Source organism: Macaca mulatta, chromosome 6 (genome assembly GCF_049350105.2).
Source record: "Macaca mulatta isolate MMU2019108-1 chromosome 6, T2T-MMU8v2.0, whole genome shotgun sequence".
Classification (NCBI taxonomy): Eukaryota; Metazoa; Chordata; class Mammalia; order Primates; family Cercopithecidae; genus Macaca; species Macaca mulatta.
In genome coordinates this window covers 153264094-153284147 of record NC_133411.1, presented here as the reverse complement: position 1 = coordinate 153284147, position 20054 = coordinate 153264094, and the positions used below count along the sequence as shown (strand labels likewise).

Here is a 20054-nt window from a genome sequence, read left to right as displayed (position 1 = left end):
CCTCATCCCTTTCCTCTGCTCTGTTCCACAACGACCTCATCCTCAGGTTCCATTAATGGTAATATGGTTGTTGCTAGGTTCAAATGTGTTCCCAAAAAAGCATGTGTTGGAAACTTGATCTTCAGTGTTATATGTTGGGAGATGGGACCTAATGGGAGGTGCTTGGTTCATGGGGGCGCTATCCTCATGTGTGGATTAATGTCTTTATTACAGAAGTGGATTCATTATCATGGGAGTTGGTTTCTTACACAATGACAAGATTGGCTTCCTCTTGTTCTCTCTCTCTCGCCCTCTCACCTTGCTGCGTAGGAGGGCACAGCAAGAAGGCCCTCATCGATGGGACCTTTGCTCTTGGACTTCCCAGGGTCAAGAACTCTGAGGAAATACATTTCTATTCTTTACGAATTACTCAGTCTCAGGTTTTCTGTTAGAGTAGCACAAAACAGACTAAGACCGTTGCCAATAGCTTCAGACCAATCAAAATTCATATGAAGATCAGCTAAAAAGGAGTGGGTGCCTCTGAGTTCCATCAGCAGTGTGTCTCAGTGTAATTATCTCTGAACCAGTTGCTGCAGACACAGGAATACAAGGCCCTCATTGGTAGTCTTAAGTCAAATGTCCATTATTGTGTCTTGGGGAAGAGCAACTTCAACTAAAACACACTTAACAAGATTTGGAGTGAGGGTGATATCGCAGAAAAAAAACTGAGGCATAAGTAGATGCTGATGAGCAAAAATGACAAATATCTACTGCACCATGATAAATAAAACTTTGCTAAATTTAAATTGGCTAGGTCATTTATGCTGGAGGTCATGTACCAGCAAGATATTCTGAAATGTATTTATTCCTTTATGCAAAAATCATGCAGTAAGTGACTATGTTAATGCAAGCCCTAGGGATTCAGTGACTAAGAAGACACTGTCCCTGCCTGAACTAAGCCCATAAATTAAGGATTTGAGTTGGATGACTTCCTATTTTCACACCATTAGTGGTTCCATCTTTCCCACTGCAAAAATAACATGAAACACTTTGCAGGGACACACAGGCCATGTACTCCTAGTACACTCTGAAGGATAAAAATGTCATCAGTTGCCATGACAACCTGTTTGGGTTCTGAGGATATGTAGCACTTTTTATACTACTAATCAGAGGCTAGACTTACTTTATAATACTATACAACGTCGACACCATGGAGAGGAAAACATGAATGAAATAACAAGGAGAATGTAGAAGAAATGACAGGATATCATGCTTCCACTGATACCTTGAAAATTTGGAAGCAGAGCTAAGTTTTTCTGAATATTTACTTGTCTAACTTGTGGCTAGATAGATGGCTTTAAACCCACCCAAAAGTCTTACAGGTGTGAAATGTTTCCTAAGCAGATTTATCCACTGGGGATGCTTACACTGACTTTTAAGGATAGAATGGATCTACAAGGTCACCTAATCCTATCCAGTTCCTTTAGCTCACAGATGAGGACTCTGCAATCCACAGAGAAAAATTGGAGTGGCCAAGGTTTCACAGACCTAGTGACAGACTTCAAACCTGAACCTGGTTCTCCAGTTTCTTAAATTGATGCTCATTCTGCAGCAACAACCTATTAAATAACACTGACAGCCTGTCTATTCAAAAGAGAGTACTCACAGATTTTTGTAAGCTATACCCTTTGTATTCATTCCAGAGTATGCATCGTACATTGAAATCACAGGAGTCTCCATCTTGACCATGGAGATATAATGAATGACTAGTGTTAGTATAATAACACAATTCAAGATAACTAATTAATTGTTTTTGTTTTAATTCTTCTTATAGTCCCTGATTTCTTGCCCCTTCAAGGGGATCTTGTAGATTTGTTGGGGGTGGAGGGCTGATATTCTTGAAAGCAAACTGATAATACATTCCTGAAAAATACATATGAACATTTTTCCCTAAATCAACAAATGATATGCTAGACTAGTTCATAAATGAATGAATTATGTGTAATCTTCAATTTACAGATTGAAAAATCTTATATAAACCTGCATTCAATTGCTAGGGCAGCCATAACAAAGTACCACACAATAGATGGCTCAAACAACAGAAATTTGTTTTCTCATAATTTTAGAGGCTAAAGTCTGAGATCAAGGTGTCAACAAGGTTGCTTCTTCTGAGGACCTCTTTGTCTTCACAGGATGTTTCCTCTGTGCATGCCTGAGTCCTAATCTCCTCTTAGTAGGGGCACCAGTCATACTGGATTAGGGCCCACTCTAATGACCTCATTTTAACCTAATTACCTTTTTTTACAAGTATAGTAATTATATTTTTGTATTGATACCTAATAGATGTCCACATTTTCAGGGTACATGTAATAATTTAATATATTCACATCATTTGTAAAGATCAAATCAGTATAACTGGAATATGCAGCACCTTAAATATTTGTCATTTATGCTAGAAACATTCAAATTATTCTTTTCTAGTCATCTTAAAACATACAATGAAGTATTGTAAACGATAGTCACCCTACTGATAGATCAAACATTAAGTATTTATTTATTTATTTGAGACAGGGTCTCTCTTGCTCTGTGGCCAAGCCTGGAGTGCAGTGGTATGATCTTGACTCACTGCAGCCTTTGCCTCCCAGGTTCAAGCGATTCTCATGCCTCAGCTACCCAAGTAGCTGGAATTACAGGTGTGCACCACCATGCCCAGCTAATTTTGGTATTTTTAGTAGAGATGGGGGTGCATCATGCTGGCCAGGCTGGTCTTGAACTCCCGACCTCAAGTGATCTGCCTGCCTCAGCCTCCCAAAGTGCCGGAATTACAGGCATGAGCCGCCGCGTCTGGCTGAAACATTATGTCTTACTTCTTCTGTTAAACTGTATATTGGAATCCATCAGTCAAACTGTCTTTATAAACCCTCCCCCTTACCCTTCCTGGCCTCTGATCAGCACCAATCTACTCCCTATCTTCACAAGATTCTTTTTTATCTCCTACATCTGAGTGAGAACATGTGATATTTGCCATTCTCGGCCTAGCTTATTTCACTGAATATAATGACTTCCAGTTTCATTTATGTAGCTGCAAATGACAGGATTTCATTTCTTTTTTATGGCTTAATGATTTTCCATTGGGTACATCTACCACATTTCTTTATCCGTTTACCCATTGATGAGCACATAGGTTGACTCCATATTTTGGCTATTGTGAGTAGTGCTACAATAAACAGGGGAGTGCAGATATCCTTTCAATATATTTTCTTTCTTTTGGATATGCACACAGCAGTGGAATTGTTAGATCATACAGTAGTTCTATTTTTAGTTTTTTGAGGAAATTTTATAGTTTTCCATAGTGGCTGTACTAATTTACATCCCACCAACAATATACAAGCATTCCCCTCGCCCCACATCCTTGTTAGCATCTATTACGCCCTGTCTTTTTGATAAAAGCCATTTGAACTGGGGTGAGATGATACTCTTTGTAGTTGTGGTTTTCACTTCTCTGATGATTCATCAATTGGTGATTTTTTGTATACCTGCTGGCCATTTGTATATCTTCTTTTGAGGAACATCTATTCAGATCTTTTGCCCATTTTTTAATCAGGTTATTTTTGCTATTGAGGTGCTTGAGCTCCTTGTATGTTCTGGTTATTAATCTCTTGTCAGTTGGATAGTGGCAAATGGTTTCTCCCATTACGTGGATTGTCTCCTCACTTTTTTGATTGTTTCCTTTGCTGTGCAGAAACCTTTTAGCTTGATGTAATTCTATTTGCCGATTTTTGCTTTTGTTCCCTATGGTTTTGAGGTTCTATCCAAAAAAATTCTTTCTCAGGACAATGTCAAGAAGCATTTCTTCTAGGTTTTTCTGTAAGACTTCAATAATTGTAGGTCTTGCATTTAAGTCTTTAATTCATTTGAGTTAATTTTTTTAATCCGGTGAGAAAGAGACTTGTTTCATTCTTCTGCATGAATGAATCCAGTTTTCTCAGCACCATTTATCTAAGAGAATGTCTTTTCTCTATCGTATGTTCTTGACACCTTTGTCGAAAATGAGTTGGCTGTAAATGCATGGATTTATATCTGGGTTCTGCATTTTTTCCATTGGTCTCTTCATGCATTTTTATACCACTATTATGATGATTTGGTTACTACAGCTTTGTAGTATATTTTGAAGTCACATAGTGTGATGCCTTCAGCTTTGTTCTTTTTACTCAGGTTTGCTTGGGCTATTCAAGGTCTTTTGTAGTTCCATATAAATTTTAAGACTTTTTTTTCTAATTCTGTGAAAATGTCATTGGCATTTTGATAAGGATTGCATCGAGTCTGTAAATTGCTTTCATTAGTGTCATTTTAACAATATTAATTTTTTTTAATCCATGAGCATAGAATGGCTTTCTATTTTTGTGTCCTCTTCTATGTTTTTATCAATGTTTTACAGGTTTTAGGTACAGATCTTAATTATTTTTTTAAAAACACTATATCTAAATATAGTCACATTCTAAGGTACTTGGGGTTAGGACTTTAACATATGAATTTGAGAGAGTAGGGAACGATAGCCCCCAAATAGTCTATAACAGAGCTGTATTTAGATGCCTTAAGAACAAAGTATCAAGTTATCAGAATATTTACAAATTAGCACAAGATAACTTATTTTGTGTGTTTATAGACATAATCAAACCTTCAGGCAAAAAATACATATATCTGAAATGCTATTTTCCCAACAGTATATTGCCTATCATTCAACCCCTAGTACCATGACAACATGAGCTGAGAACTTGAGGAATTTGACACATCAGATCAAGCAGGATAAAGACCAAATGTCACAGAAGTAATGAACAAGCCCAGAATAAATAGCAAAATAGGTTCAACTTTGGAATACACAAAGGTGGTTATTGGGAATTGGCACATTTAAAAATCCACTGTATTATCTAGTGTTAGTTTCTATAGCCCATGAGAAAAAATGAAACCAGAACTTCCCAGCAAGTAGTCCTCAGAAATTATCCTAGTTACATATGAGATTACAGGTAGGACATTATCATGAAAGTCAAATGAAATAGCAAAGCAGTACTAATGTTTTCTATATCTTCTACAGAAATAGATTAAATATATTAGTGTCACGAAGAATAAATAATTTAACAGCTGCATAAACCAAACAATTTATCCTATTCTGGACCTTTGTTTCAGAAGGCACTAATCAAGGCCTCCTGCTTCAAGACCAGAGAACTTTACAACCTAGGACAACCTCCCCTTTTCTTTACCAGAGCCCGTGCACAGCAAAGCTTAGCCACATTTCCCAGTCATCTCCTCCTTGCAACCTCTGATCCAATGTCTGATGCGATTACTGATTCAGTAACTGCAAAGTTACTAAAGCAAGTCATACTTTCTGTCCCTTTGAGGCTTTAGCATGTGTTAGTGCCTCTTCCTGGCGCATCCTTCCCCTCCTCACCCTTACCTGAGTAACAATACCCTTCTGGTCCTATCAGAACTGTCACAGTACCAAGGAAGTCTCTATGATGTCTCATATTTGCATTAGATGCCCTGCCTGTGGCAATCTCACAAAACTCTCCCACCATAGTACTTATCACTAAATTGCAATTGCCTGTTTTCATTCCTTTTGTTGTTGTTGTTGTTTTGAGACGGAGTTTCGCTCTCGTTGCCCAGGCTGGAGTGCAGTGGTATGATCTCGTCTCACCGCAGCCTCCGCCTCCTGCTTTCAAGCGATTCCCACCACACTCAGCTAATTTTTTGTATTTTTAGTAGAGATGGGGTTTCACCATGTTGGCCAGGCCAGTCTCAAACTCCTGACCTCGGGTGATCTGCCTGCCTCGGCCTCCCAAAGTACTGGGATTACAAACATGAGCCACAGTGTCTGGACCGCAATTGCCTGTTTTCGTTGCTGTCATCTCCCTGAGAATATAAGAGCCCTGAAGGCAGAGATGGTCTTGCTCATTGCTGTTTCCCCAAAGCCAAATATTGTGCCTATTTCTCATAGGACATTTGTTGAATGAGTGATGGATAACACAGTTGTCCCAAGAATGATGTCAAAAGTTCAATCGGTAGAAGCTGCTTGTAGAGATGGGAGGATCTCAAATAGAGTTTCTAACCTATAATATGCTTTTGTGGCAAGATTTTTATGCCTGTAAAGCAAAACAAAATTTAATGGAGCACAATCAATGTAAAAATTTAGACATATGTAAAAACAACAGAAATCTGGTTCAAATTGTTTTCATTTTACGAAAAATAAAGCTAAGGCCTATAGAGTTCTAGGAACTAACTCTGTTTAATGATGGGAGGGATGAAACAGAACATAGATCTTCTGATTTCCAGTTTGTTCAACCATTTGGTGGTATTAATTAAATATTTATATGTGCTAGATACTGGGGATATATGGGTGAACAAGAGAGGTAAGGACTCAGTCCTCATGAAGCATATATTCTCATGAGGGAAGACAGACAATAGACTGGCAATAATTGAGTCACAAAAAATGTGACACAATAGAGAGCATGATACTATGTAATGTGGCCTGGGATGGCCTCTCTGAAAGGTGGCATTTGACCTGAAGTTAAGAAAGTAGGATACATTTGAAAGTCTGGGGGAGGAATAAAGAACGTGAAATGTGAAGATGGTTGGAACACTAGAATAAAAGAAAGGAGGTGATAATAACAGGAGTATAGGGAGTAAAGAGGATAATCGTATGAAGTTGGAGTCACAGGTAGAAGCCATATCTCAAAGGATCCAGTAGGCCAAGGTAACATATGTGGATTTATTCTAAATGCCTTGGGAAGCTCTGAGAGTGAGTGATATAATTGATATACCTCCACCTTCAAGACATTTTTTACCAAAGTACAGTGTCTATTTAACCCAGTCATCATGGTAGACTCACCGATATAAATCAGGGTGAAAAATTTGGGAATTAATGTAACAAATGAGACAAAGACTCATTTCTAATGTATTTTCTGGAAACAAGAAGGTTTTATAGTTATACATAAATATACTTGTGTGAAAATTTATTGTCAATGCAATCTGACCGTACACTCAGTACAATCTGGCTGTGCATAAGTGCTTGAACCATAACTGTGGAGCTAGGCTTTGCAAATTCCACCAAGTTATAGTATTCAAAATGGAGTCCCAGTGAGAATTCTCTTTGCCAGGGGTTTGCAGAGCCAGTGATTACTTACTAGGATTATTCAAATACCAGACCTTCTGCTCCTGGCTTTGTGCTTTTTTCCCAGTTAAACAATGTGCAGAAGAACAACGGTGAGAAAGCAACTGAGATCTTAATAACTTCTCTTAAAAATACGCAGCCTATTTAGATCAACCATTGTGGAAGACAGTGTGGCCATTCCTCAAGGATCTGGAACCCGAAATACCTTTTGGCCCAGCAATTCCATTATTGGGTATATATCCAAAGGATTATAAGTCATTCTACTATAAAGACACATGCACAGGTATGTTTACTGCAGCACTATTTACAATAGCAAAGACTTGGAATCAATCCAAATGCCTATCAATGATAGACTGGATAAAGAAAATGTGGCACATATACACCATGGAATACTATGCAGCATGGAATATAAAAAAGAATGAGATCACGTCCTTTGCAGGGATGAAGCTGGAAGCCATCATCCTCAGCAAACTAACACAGGAACAGAAAACCAAACACTGCATGTTCTCACTCATAAGTAGGAGTTGAACAATGAGAACACATGGACACAGGGCGGGGAACATCACACACCAGGGCCTGTGAGCGGGTGGCAGGCAAGGGGAGGGAAAGCATTAGGAAATACCTAATGCATGTGGGGCTTAAAACCTAGATGACAGGTTGATGGGTGCAGCAAACTACCATGGCACATGGATACCTGTGTAACAAACCTGCACATTCTACACATGTATCCCAGAACTTAAAAGTAATATAAAACATAATTTAAAAAAGAAAACAAGAAAAACTATCTATCAGGTACTATGCTTATGACACGGGGACAAAATAATATGTACACTAAACCCTCATTATATTGCAATTTACCTGTATAACCAACCAGAACATGTACTCCTGAACCTAAATTTTTTTTAATTAAAAAAAATACACAGTCACTCAAACCCCCAAACTTTTACTTTATGTTAAGCATGAATTTAATGAGTTTAAGTGATACGTTGCTAAAGAAACCCTAAGTGGAGCTGTTTTCTGCCTTATCTCTTCTAATATTTTCAACCTAGAATTTAGTTGATGACATAGTTTAAAAAAAAAACAGGAATAATTTTTTAAAGGATGGAAACTTCTGAGACTCTGATAAGGCTACACACACAATTTTTCCTACTTCCCTCACCCGCATCCTATCAAAGGCATGAACTTTACCGTGTAATGCCTACTCAAGAGCCCTCCACCAGCTTCATTCAAAGCCGCCTTCTTGTCTGTTCCTCTTATCCCAGGGCCAAAGGAACCAAGTCCTACCTTTAAAGATCAGTTAAAAATCTTATCCTGGTGCCCTGTATTGGAAGTGGATCAGGAATAAGATAATTTTGATCTCCAAATCCTGGGAAAGATAAACTTTGAGAACGATCAATGAGTTTCTCTGCCTTATGGTTTCACACAGAGGCTGGCAGCAGCTGAAGAAAATACCCCAGGACAAGCTTGCATAGATTGGCATATCACTGACTTAGTTGGAATCTCCACTGTCTGAATCCTCAGCCTTTTCCACATTTTAATAGCTTTAACTCTCTATCTTCCATCACACCATACTCTTCGCTTCTCCATTGGTTGCTGTGAACGTGTACCGTTGGTCAAGGTTTGTGAAGCAGGTGCCCACTTCATTGTTTGCACTAATGTGATGTATATGTTATTACAAAATGAGATAAACCATAATGGGTGCACCTTGACCACAGAATAATAAGGAAGGGGAAAAATCTTGCCTTTTGACAACTAGGAGAGAAAACCTGTCACTTATATATGGACATTTCTAGAACAGATCATTGGTAAAGCATTCAAAAGACACCCTGCCATGGAGTTGATTTTTAAATATTTTTAAATTATTTCCTCCGTTCAAATTATAAAGAACTCTCTGACCTTTAAGGACTTTTCTTTTCCTTTGCGTTAAATTGTAACAAACTAACATCCTTCAGCGACAATAAATTTGAGACAAAGTAAGGAACTAACTAACTGTGCCTTATGATGGGAAAACATAAATCATTGCCTCTCAGCCACTGCTTAGAGCTAGAACAGCCTTTGTCCAAACTAAAACGCCGTGTGCTTGCTGTGGGCTGCCTTTTATTAGGCTGAAATCACTTTGGGAATTCTCAGGGTGCGTCCTGGTTATCTAAATAAGTCCCTCGGTAGTCAGGCGCAGGGGCTAGGATAGTCACATCACTTGCTAATACAAATAGCCTTCTTTACAGGGTACTTACAACATTTTTATAAACAACAACCCTCAGTATTTCACCAGAATTAAAAAGCATATCAATAGTGCTTCTACTTTTCAGCAAATCTGTCCTATAAATAGTTGATGGCTTTGTTTTTCATCCACTCCATTGGAAACTCAAAATTAACTAGGATTTCCAACGGCGCTTAGTATCACCAATGGCTTTTAAATAGCTACTTGGGAGAGATAAAACTCACAGCCTGACCAGAGAGCCCTATTGTCTTGGGTTTTTCTGGTCATTCTACTGGAGATTCCCACTAATCCCTTCTGCCATTCCAATCAATTTTCTGAAAAACATAGCTGTTTGCCAACAAAAGCCCAACCAAACCAGCATCATCAGGGAAGCGACTTCCCACAGTTGTAAGGCTTGCTAGAATGTTTGGCCCTGGAGCTACAAGTTCAGAGCTATCTGGTGAGCTGTGCAAAGCAGAGAATCTAAGTCCTCACCTTAGCAGGATGAGGCTTCTCATGTGTTACAGAGAAACAAAACTAAGACAGGGGTCTAAAGAAGAGTCTTCAAGCACGATGAAGGTTTATGTTACAGAAATAGTTACTGGCAGGTCTCCATCTCTACTGAAGACAGAACAAGATGAATGAGATGCACGCTGTGACAGCAGGGATCAAGGCATCCAAGAAAGTAATTTGCCAAACATTACAAGGTCCTAGAAAAGTCTTTAAAGCTCACAACATTCTCATTGGCCTGAATTCATTCCAATCTCCAGCAAAATATGGTTTGTAGGAAACCATGCTTAAATGTTACCTGACTTTACCATAATTTTCATACTACAATTTACTGAGGTAGTAACAAAACAAAATGGGTTTGATTTAACATGGATAATTAATTTACACAAGTAATTATAATAAGATGAGTTAAAGCTTAGCCTTTGGAGTTAGAAAGTTGTGGTTCAAATTCTGGCTTTCGTAGCTGTGATCTTGGGCAAATTACTTTGCACTTTCCAAAGCATGTCAACATATGCCAACTCAGATGTGTCAAAGTTTTAGTATCCCTGTGACACAGGAAAAGAGATACCATGCACAAATTGTGATTGAGGGATATTTTCCATCACCAGGATACTTATCAACCAGGTCATATACATCTTTCTCAAATTAACAGGGGGAAAATATTCATTGAATATGAAGGCTAGTCAAGCATTCAGCATATAGGGAAAAACCGAAAATAGCTGTTAATGATAATAATATCGGTATCAATTGATATTTATTGTTTGTTTAATACTATTAAGGGATGGTATTAAACTATTCTCTTTGCTATATGATTCCAAGTCAGTTCATAGGGAATACCATGTCATTTCCCCTTCTGCCAATAGGCGAGGGGCTTGCTACACAGAAAGTTTGTAAACTCTTTTCTTCCATCCTCTTACTCTATTTTTCCAGAAAGAGGTGCTGTTATTAAATGAATTGAGTAGATTCTGAGACACTCTCAGGTCATCTTTTTAAGTTGGGTGTGAGAGTGCTGTGTGTTAGAGTTCTATGCTCCCCTCTTTGAGAGGCACATCCCATGAAATAAGGGCCTGGGGGGATGTCCACGGCCTGCTTCCCAGGTCTAGCTCTCTGCCACTCATACTATTTTCGACCCCTCCTACGTGGATTTGGTGGAGTAAGTAGACCATAAGTTTGTTCTGCCAAATAGAATGGGGGTGGAGTTTTCAAAAGCCTCACTCTTACTTCCAGAATGATAGCTTATGCTTTGTTACCACTTACCAGAGAGCCCTGAACTGGGGAAGAGTAGGGGAGGGAGGAAAGAGCACTGCCTATGTGTGGCAGGTAGACTGACTAGTGGCTCCCCAAAGATGTCCATGTTCTAATCCCCAGAATCTGTGAATACATTGTCTTACACTAGTTTCCAAAGGCTACTATAATAATTTTTACAAACTGGTGGCTTAAGACCATAGAAATTTCTTCTGGAGGCCAGAAATTGACAACCAGTGCATCACCAGTGTGGTTCCTTCTTGGTGGCCTCAGAGGAAGAATCTGTTCCACGCCCCTCTCTTAGCTTCTGGTGGTTACTGGCAATCCGTGGCTTTCCTTGGCTTGTAGACATATCACTCAGATCTCTTTCTCTGTTGTCACATGCTGCTCTCTGTGTGTCACTTCTGTCTATGTGTCTTCATAGGGCATTCTTCTCTCTCTGTGTCTGTGTCCAAATTTTCCTTGTCTTATTAGAACACCATGCATTGGATTAGACCCATTCAGTATAATCTCATTTTAACTTTATTACATCTACAAAGATGCTATTTCCAAATAAGGTCACATTCATATAGGTACCAGAGGTTAGGACTTCAGCTTATCTTTTTGGCAGACACAATTTAATCTGCAACATGTGGTTAAAAGGGACTTTCCAGATGTGATTGAATTAAGGATCTTGAGATGGGAGATAACCGTGGATTTTCCACATGTGCCTGATGTAATCACAAGAACCCAAGAGGGAGGCAGGAGGACTAGAAGTCAGACAGAAAAAGGCTTTTCGGCCACAAAGGCAGAAATTACAGTGACGTAGCCGTAAACCAACAAATGTCAGCAACCCAAAAGTGGGAATAGGTAAGGACAGATTCTTCTCTAGAGTCTCCAGAAAGAATCAGCCCTGCTGACACTCTAATTTTACCCCTTAACACTCATTTTGAACTTCTAACCTCCAGAACTGTAACAGAATAAATTTGTGGACTGTAGACCACTGCATCTGTGGCAATTTGTTACAGTAGCAGTAGAAAATGAATGCACTAGGTAATTTTAAAAATCAGAATTTTATATTTTGTTTTCCATTGATATTTAGGAACATAGTTCCCTTAACAAAGGGAAAAAATAGGTGAATGGTAAAATTTTAACATTGGACTCATGCCAGAAATCTGCAGCAATCAGGTTGCACAACTGAGCTAAACCCTCTTGAGAGATTATCTAATGAACTCTTCAAGAAAACAACCTTTTGAAGTAGGTACTCTTATTATTCCTAATAAAAGGCTGAAGAAAATCGAGGTCAAGAAACAATAACTTGTAGCTAGTAAGTAGTGGAGTCAGTAGCTGAACCCACATCAGTCTAACTCCAAGAGTTATATTCTTCCTTATCACTAAGCCGTACTCTTCTTGCACCCATCTGCAATGAGGTAAATGACCTCACTAGACACAGGACAGAAAGCCTGGCCTACGAAGGGTGCAAAAGTGGCACACTTGCAATTTGTCTTCACAGAAAAGAAGCGATCATTGCTTCCCTGGCCACCTAAGGGGAGGTGGGGAAGGAGAGGCCAAGAAAATATCTTCCTGCCACAGATGCTATTGTGAGCTAATAAATTAGCCCAGAAAAGCCCCTTCTAAAGCCAACGAACAGTTAATGGTGCCAGTATCCAGTTGGCAGAAGAAGAATAACAGCCTTGGGCACTGCATATGCCAGGGGATTCTGGCTTGTACACTAAGTTGACCTGTTCTTCTAAAAACAGAATATGAGAAAACCAGTCCCTCTTCCCTCTTTCTTTGGGTTATTTCTGAGCTCCTAGAAGATGTCCAGCATAGACTGTGAGCTTCATGATAGCACCTTATCTGTTGTCTCACTTCTGCTCTCAGGCCTAACACAGCCCCTTGGATGTAAGTGCTCCACAAATATTTGATAAATGAAGAGAACAGGAGTCCAGCATGCCTAGATTCATACATCCCCTTCTGTCACATGTGAGCCTGTGTTGATTTGAGTAATTCACTTCATCTCACTGAGCTTCTTTCCATACCTATGAAATACAGATTTAAAATCTGAGAAGCAATAACTTTACCTTATAAAGTATTGTAGACTTACAATGCTTAGCAAGATATTCTGCATAGAAATTATTTCCAAATAAATATTCACAAGTGAGTACTTGGATGAATAGATGGATAGATGGTAAAGGCAAGTTGGACACAGTTTTGTTGCCCCAAAGAAATGCGAATATTGCAAACATCCATCCTTCTGCAAAATGCCCAGGAAACCCTGCTTGCTCTCACTTCTCAATGCTGTTGGTGGACTCAAGATGGCCAGAGGTCACCCAAGAGCCATCAGCTAAATCAGAGGTACATGGAAACAAATCAAAAGCATGATTGGTATGTCTTTAACTTTTTTTTAATACACATTTGTTTGTGTATTTATGTGTGTGCATGTATGCTCTGTGTGTTTCAGTCTAACATACAAAGACATACACTCCTATGCCAGTTGGAATTAAGGAGATGATACACCTTCCCAGATCACCTGTACTCCTAAGAGTGGTCTCACTTCTTTTAGTTATCAATAGTTATCCGTCATTATCAATATCTCTGTTAAAAATTTCATGATTGGTGCTGTAATTCTTTATAAGGATATTAAAATCAATATATCCCATCCTTGGCAGGAATGTGAAAGTGATGTACAGGTCAGCACAGAAATCAGAGCTGGCACTAACCACTCTATTCAAGGCAGTTTGCCTCTTTGAGCTTCAGCTTCTTTATAAGAAGAGATTCACACTTGATCCTTACCTTGGCCTTCAAGGTCTCATGATTTGTCCCTGCCTACCTTTCCAAACTTTGGCCAGCCATTCATTTTGCCCCAATTGCCCTGGCCTTTTCTCTGTTCCCCAATATGTAAATCTTTTGCAAAGGCCAGGGCCTTTGCACTTATTGTTCCCTCTTCCTGTAAATGCTCTTCCTTCAGCTTTTCACGCCACTGACTTCTTCCCCACCAAGTCTCAGCTCAAATACTTCCTCCTTAAAGATCTCTTTTCTGATCGCCCCATCTGAATTTGCCAACCAGTTCTTATCGTCTGTTCTCATTTTGTTTGCTTCATTGCATTTATAAATATCTAATATTTTCTTGATATTTATTTACATATTGCTTGCCTCCTATTAGACTGTGAGATCCATGTAGGTAGAGACCTTATCTGCCTCATTCAACATTGAATTCTCAGCATGTAAAACAATGCCTGGCACACAGATGGTGTTGAAGGAGTAATTTCTAAGGTCCCTTCCACATGAAATGTTCTCTATCATGTCATAATCGACTGCTACTCATATTCCACACCCCTAATTCCCTGAAACACTATGACCAATAGCAACACTAAATAAATGTTGATGTGCTGCATGAGGGTTCATCTGGTGTGAGGGTCCCTGCAGCTGTGCTCTGGGCAAGAGATTCTGATGCAAGTTCTATGCTTTGGAACTCTGCCTGACTGGCTGCCAGAGAGATAGCTAACCACTTCCTTCCTCCCTCTCAGGCTCTGGATTCCTCCCTTGTTCCAAACTGGTAGAGATATCATACCTACGAGGGTTAAGAGTCAAATGTATGTGAGCATTTCTTAGGGAAGCCTCTTCATTGCTCTCCCTTCTTCCCTGCAAGGTACTTCCTCTGTCCAGCAGGCACCTATCCCCACAAGAACTATATCCTACCTTCCCCTGTTTGAAACAGAGCTGAAAGAAATATCTTTTATTATAAACCAAGGATTAATTTGTATCATACAAAAATAATCAATATATTTAGGAAGTAAACCCACTGAAAGTAAAGAGACACTGAGACTACCACCATGTCTACTTTGTGACTGTAGCCTTTGAAATGGGAAAATGGGAGCATAACTTAAAGAAAATTCTGAAACAATTGAGGATTTAAATTCAAATTTGTGTATTATCAAAAAAAGAAGTTCTAGCATTGCAAATTCCTTAATTTCCTTCTCTACTATCAGAGATAGAATCAATCTTAGATCTTTGCTCACATCAAGCTCTAGAAAATTCAAACAGGCAGAACTGCTTTGGTTCCAGAAGGTCAGAGGATGAGAAAATGAGATGAGTGTAAGAATATCATAATATTTGCTATATTCATGAGCAACTTATTTTTATGTATAAAATTGTTTGTTCATCTTCTATCAATCAGACTAGTGAAGATTACAATAAATGTATTTCATGGACTAGACTAGCTATCAATGAAATATATTTTAACATTTTAATCAGATTCTTAGAATGAAGAAAGTATATTTTTTCATTACTATTCAAATGGTTGCAATTCAAAAAATGTACTTGTGATTCATATGGCGGCCAAAAAAAAGTAAAACACAACCACTTTGCTAATGGGAAACTGATTCTATTTCTAAATAAGCAGTAACAACAAATTACGAAACTGAAAGAAGCCTAATCACTATTTTTTTTTTCAAGTAATGTTCTGGTTTTGCACTAACCCTAGATTCTACACACAAAAAATATTGGAAGAAAAACAAAATGTTAGTTAATGGTAGGCTACTTACACTCAGGGAATAGAGGAGATAGCAGTGACCTAGATAACTTGTGAGCAAAACAAAATTTTATGTGAATTATCTTACGTTAGGTAACCTGGATAAGATAATACATCTGTGCCACGTATGCTCCTAAGGTTCAATATGCACAATTTCAGTTTTGCTTTAATCTTCAGATTCCTTCTAGTACCAAGAGTCACGCTTCACACATAGTAGGAGTTCAGTCAACATTTGCTTCAAGAGAATACAAATCAGTGTATTGCTCCTCTGTATTAGCAAACATGCTGCCGTTTCGCTCTGGTACTTAGAGATTTGCCTTGGAGATTTTAATTCACAGGAACCAATTGAGAATCCCATATTTAACCTTCAGCAAAGGTGTTAAAAGTCATGGTATATAAGATGTAAATGCAAGGAAGTACCAAAATATAACAACAAAAAGCACAGTGGTTTACATTGCAGAACTTTTCTAAATCCTGAAGAAATAAAAATATTCAGAAAAAAATATTATAAATACACAGTAAAAACAGGAAAGTCTGTACCAGAGTCTCCCTTTGGGGTAAATTTATATGAGAGAGAGAAAGAGAGAGAATAATATATTCAAAGGTATTTATATTAGGTTATTTGTATAACTATTCTAACGTTTTTATAGAAGGAAGCATTTTCACATGTAGCCAAGCTTCAAAACTTGTGAATAAATTTTAAAAACAACTTGAGGATATAAGATAACTAATATTTCTAGAGCTCATGCTGGAGGGACTTAATGGGGAATTAGCAATGAAGTAAAGAAAATTCTCACTTTCGCTTAAAAATCTGCCTGTACTCTAACTATGTAAATTAGCATAAGCTCATAATCATGTTGGCTTAAAATAAATCATACTGGACATAAACATAATAAGATCGAGGAAAACTAGGATTTAATAAAAACGTTAGTATGTGTGTATAATAATAACAGATGCAAGCAGCTCTTCTCTTTACTACCAGATATGTTACCACCATTTTACTGGTAAATATGATAAATAGTAGTGAACATGTTACTGAATATTTTTAAAAACTATAAATTAGAAAAGTACCTAGTCACTACTAGAAAATCAAAAGCCAAGCAAGGCATCATTAATAGGTTTTGCTATGGGATTTCCACTTCTGGCAAGGCAGGAACTTCACCATATAGTCCATTAAGTTGGGGTATTAAAAACACAAAATAATCCAACCCATGCCCTCATGGTTCAGCTATTTTGACTACTTGTTCATCAAACCAGCTTATCTACATGGGGACGCAAACAGCTGCTACAGCAAGGTCTGGGACTGAAGACTTCACCTGACATGTTCTATCCCACATAGTCATTTTATTTTATTTTTTTGGATCATCTCCAGGGGAATCTGAGACATGTTCTTCTCACTAGCATCGGAGATAAATTCTTTTCATGGACCATTAGCCTGTGTCTCCATCCAAGATAATACAGTACAATTACTTCCTTAAAGTGAATTCAGCAATTCTAAAACAATACAAAAATAACAAACAAGGAACTTGACTGGAGGATGCCACAAGTCGGTTTATATCCCGGGGACTGGAAAGCAGACTGATTTTTCTATGAGACATTAGAGCATTGATAAGCATGAGACTTATTTTGAGCCTGTTTTAAGGAAACAGAGCAATGCTTGGGTGTTTTGATTTGCAATGTTACATTTTAGGTTTGATCAGAGGCCTGATGTGGACATGAGAGGTGATTAAAATGTATTATGTGAATATGTCACCTGTAGCGCTTAGAAAGCTTCTGTGCTTATCTCTTTAAATGGAGCCTCTGACCCATAATTATGATCTAAGTAGGAAAAAATCAGCTAAATTTTAATTTAGTCCACCAATAGTTTTCCCACATCTCCCCCAAATCAAGGGCCAGGAATATGTTCTGAGTTTTACTGAACTATATAAACGCAAATGTCCTTGAATGTAAATCCTGAGTTTTGACCTAAGGCAAAATGGGGTTAACGGAACAAAATTTTGTGTTTTCAAAATGGGTGGCAAAGATCAGCGATGACTCTTGGACACGGACTCCTCACTTACATCAAAAGGATAAAGATGTTAAGGGCTGGAAAGTAATGAGAGAATTGGCCACCTCTTCTCCTTAAATGTAAGGGAGGGACAGAAGTGCTCTTCAAGGAGAACACCTAGAGAGCCTAATAAATCCCTGCAGTTGGGATTTGACAGGCAAAGTGGGAGAAAATGGGTCTGATTTCCCATTTTCTCCCTCCCCACTATGTCATCCACCCCCAAAATCTAGAACAGGGTTTGCAATTTTTTTCTGCAAAGAGATGGATAATAAATATCTTAGGTTTTGCAATTCATATAGTCTCTTGCACATTGTAGTGCAAAAGTAACCATAGACTATACATAAACTAACAGATATGACTGTGTTCCAATGAAACTACTTATAAAAACGAAAGCAGACCAGAGTCGGCCCATGGGCCAACACCTGATGTAGAGGCTGACAGACATCCTGAGCAGCAGAGCAGAGTGGCTGCTGCATTGCCATCAGTTTACTGGACCACAGCTGTCAGGCAAAGATGCTTGAGGGCCTCCCATGGTCCAGATCAGGACCATGGTAGGAAGAGACAGCCTGTCTGGAACTGCTTGAATTCTCCCCAAAAGGACTACCTGGGAGGACAATAGAACTCTAACGGGGGATTATTATGGAGAGAATTGGTGAAACATGCGGCTGTAAGCAGGAAGTGCTAGTGCTGGATAGGTAGGCTGTGAGTAAGGAAGAATAGAGAAGACTACTACAGGTTCCTGCAGGCAGCTGACCCAGCTGCGATTGGAGAGAAGACCAAACAACTATGCTGAGACCTATTTGCCCTTAATGTATCCATAAGAACTTTATTGCAGCAGAATGCCCAGAGAAGGCCTCCAGGAGTTCTCCATGAAAGGCAGGCAAGACCTCTTTTTAGTGGATACATTTTATAAGAAGCTTGGAAAACAAAAATAAAGTTGCATTTTGATTGCATTACATAAGTTGTTTAGTTCAGTATATCAGACACAGACATATCGCCTCCCCGTGCTTATCTGTGAAAAAAGAAATTGATAACTGAAACAACTATCTGGGTTACTAACCCAAGTAAAAAACACTCCTTGATTGCACCAATTCTCCAATTTCTGCCGTAGTCCTTAAGTGGGTCTCAAACTCTAGCAAGCATCAACATCACCTGGAGGGCTTCTAAAATAATATAAATTGCTGATCCCCACTCTCAGAGTTTCTGATTCAGTTGGACTGAGGTGGGTCTAACAATTTGCATTTCTAACAGGTTCCCAGGTGATATTAATGCTGCTGATCCAGGACCAGGCTTTGAGAACCACTGGGTTAAGGAACACTGGTTTCCAGCTATAACTTGTCATCTCATCAAGAATATGACCTTCTAGTGTTAGTTGGTGTACTGAATCATTCTCACACTGCTACAAAGAATGGCCAAAGACTGGGTAATTTATAAAGGAAAGAGGTTTAACTGATTCACAGTTCTGCATGGCTAGAGAGGCCTCAGGAAACTTATAATCATGGCAGAAGGCGAAGGAAAAGCAAGGACCTTCTTCACATGGCGGCAGGAGAGAGAAGAGCAAGCCGGCAAAATGCCAGATGCTTACAAAACCATCAGATCTCATGAGGACTCACTCACCATCACAAGAACAGCATGAGGGAACCTACCCCCATGATCCATTCACATCCCACTTGGTCCCTCCCTCGACATGTGGGGATTATGGGGATTACAGTTCAAGATGAGATTTGGGTGGGGACATAGCCAAACCATATTAGTTGGGCATATATCAATACTTTAATTTGTATGCTCGTATGGGTCATTAGTCATGTCCAGTTAAGTTTTCAGATAAAAAATATGGCAACACAATGATTCATTTGTGTTGCCAGTACACTTATCTCTTCTTATATCATAGGCAAATTTTCTCAAGAAACTTGGACTTTCTGGCCTTTTTTTTACTTTGCTAATGTATGACATGAAGGTACTTTCCTGTCAATATCAAGCATTTCACATAATATCACCAATCTATCCAATGCAAAAAAAAAAAAAAGTATATTGAAAAGAGTTTACTGACATATTGTCTGACATTGTCATGATCCATGAGTGGCAGAAAATAGACACCCAGTGAGTAGGCAGATTTCCATCTGGCAAGAAGATGGCTGTAATGAGTACCAATGTGAAATGACAGATAGTAATAGAAACTAGAAAGTCGATGGGAAAATTAGCTTTCCTTGTTTCACATCTGCACGACAGGGGGAGCTGCCAATCACCATCTCCAGAGAGAGAGAGGTTTATTTGGGTTCCTGACCATGTGCGAAGCCATGTTCTCCTAAGTTAAAAAAAAGAAAAAGAAAAAGAAAAAACAGCATGAAAAAAATAATAAAATTCAGCCTGTTAGAGAGCTTTAAACAAATGTGGA

The 20054-nt window shown here is 38.7% G+C and overlaps 1 protein-coding gene and 1 pseudogene across 2 annotated transcripts in view; both read right to left on the bottom strand.

Moving 5' to 3' along the window:
• The window catches only part of LOC114679011 (cyclin-dependent kinases regulatory subunit 1 pseudogene), a 35252-nt pseudogene extending 26464 nt beyond the window's left edge, over positions 1–8788 (bottom strand).
• The window catches only part of KCTD16 (potassium channel tetramerization domain containing 16), a 310210-nt gene that overhangs the window by 63818 nt on the left and 226338 nt on the right, over positions 1–20054 (bottom strand).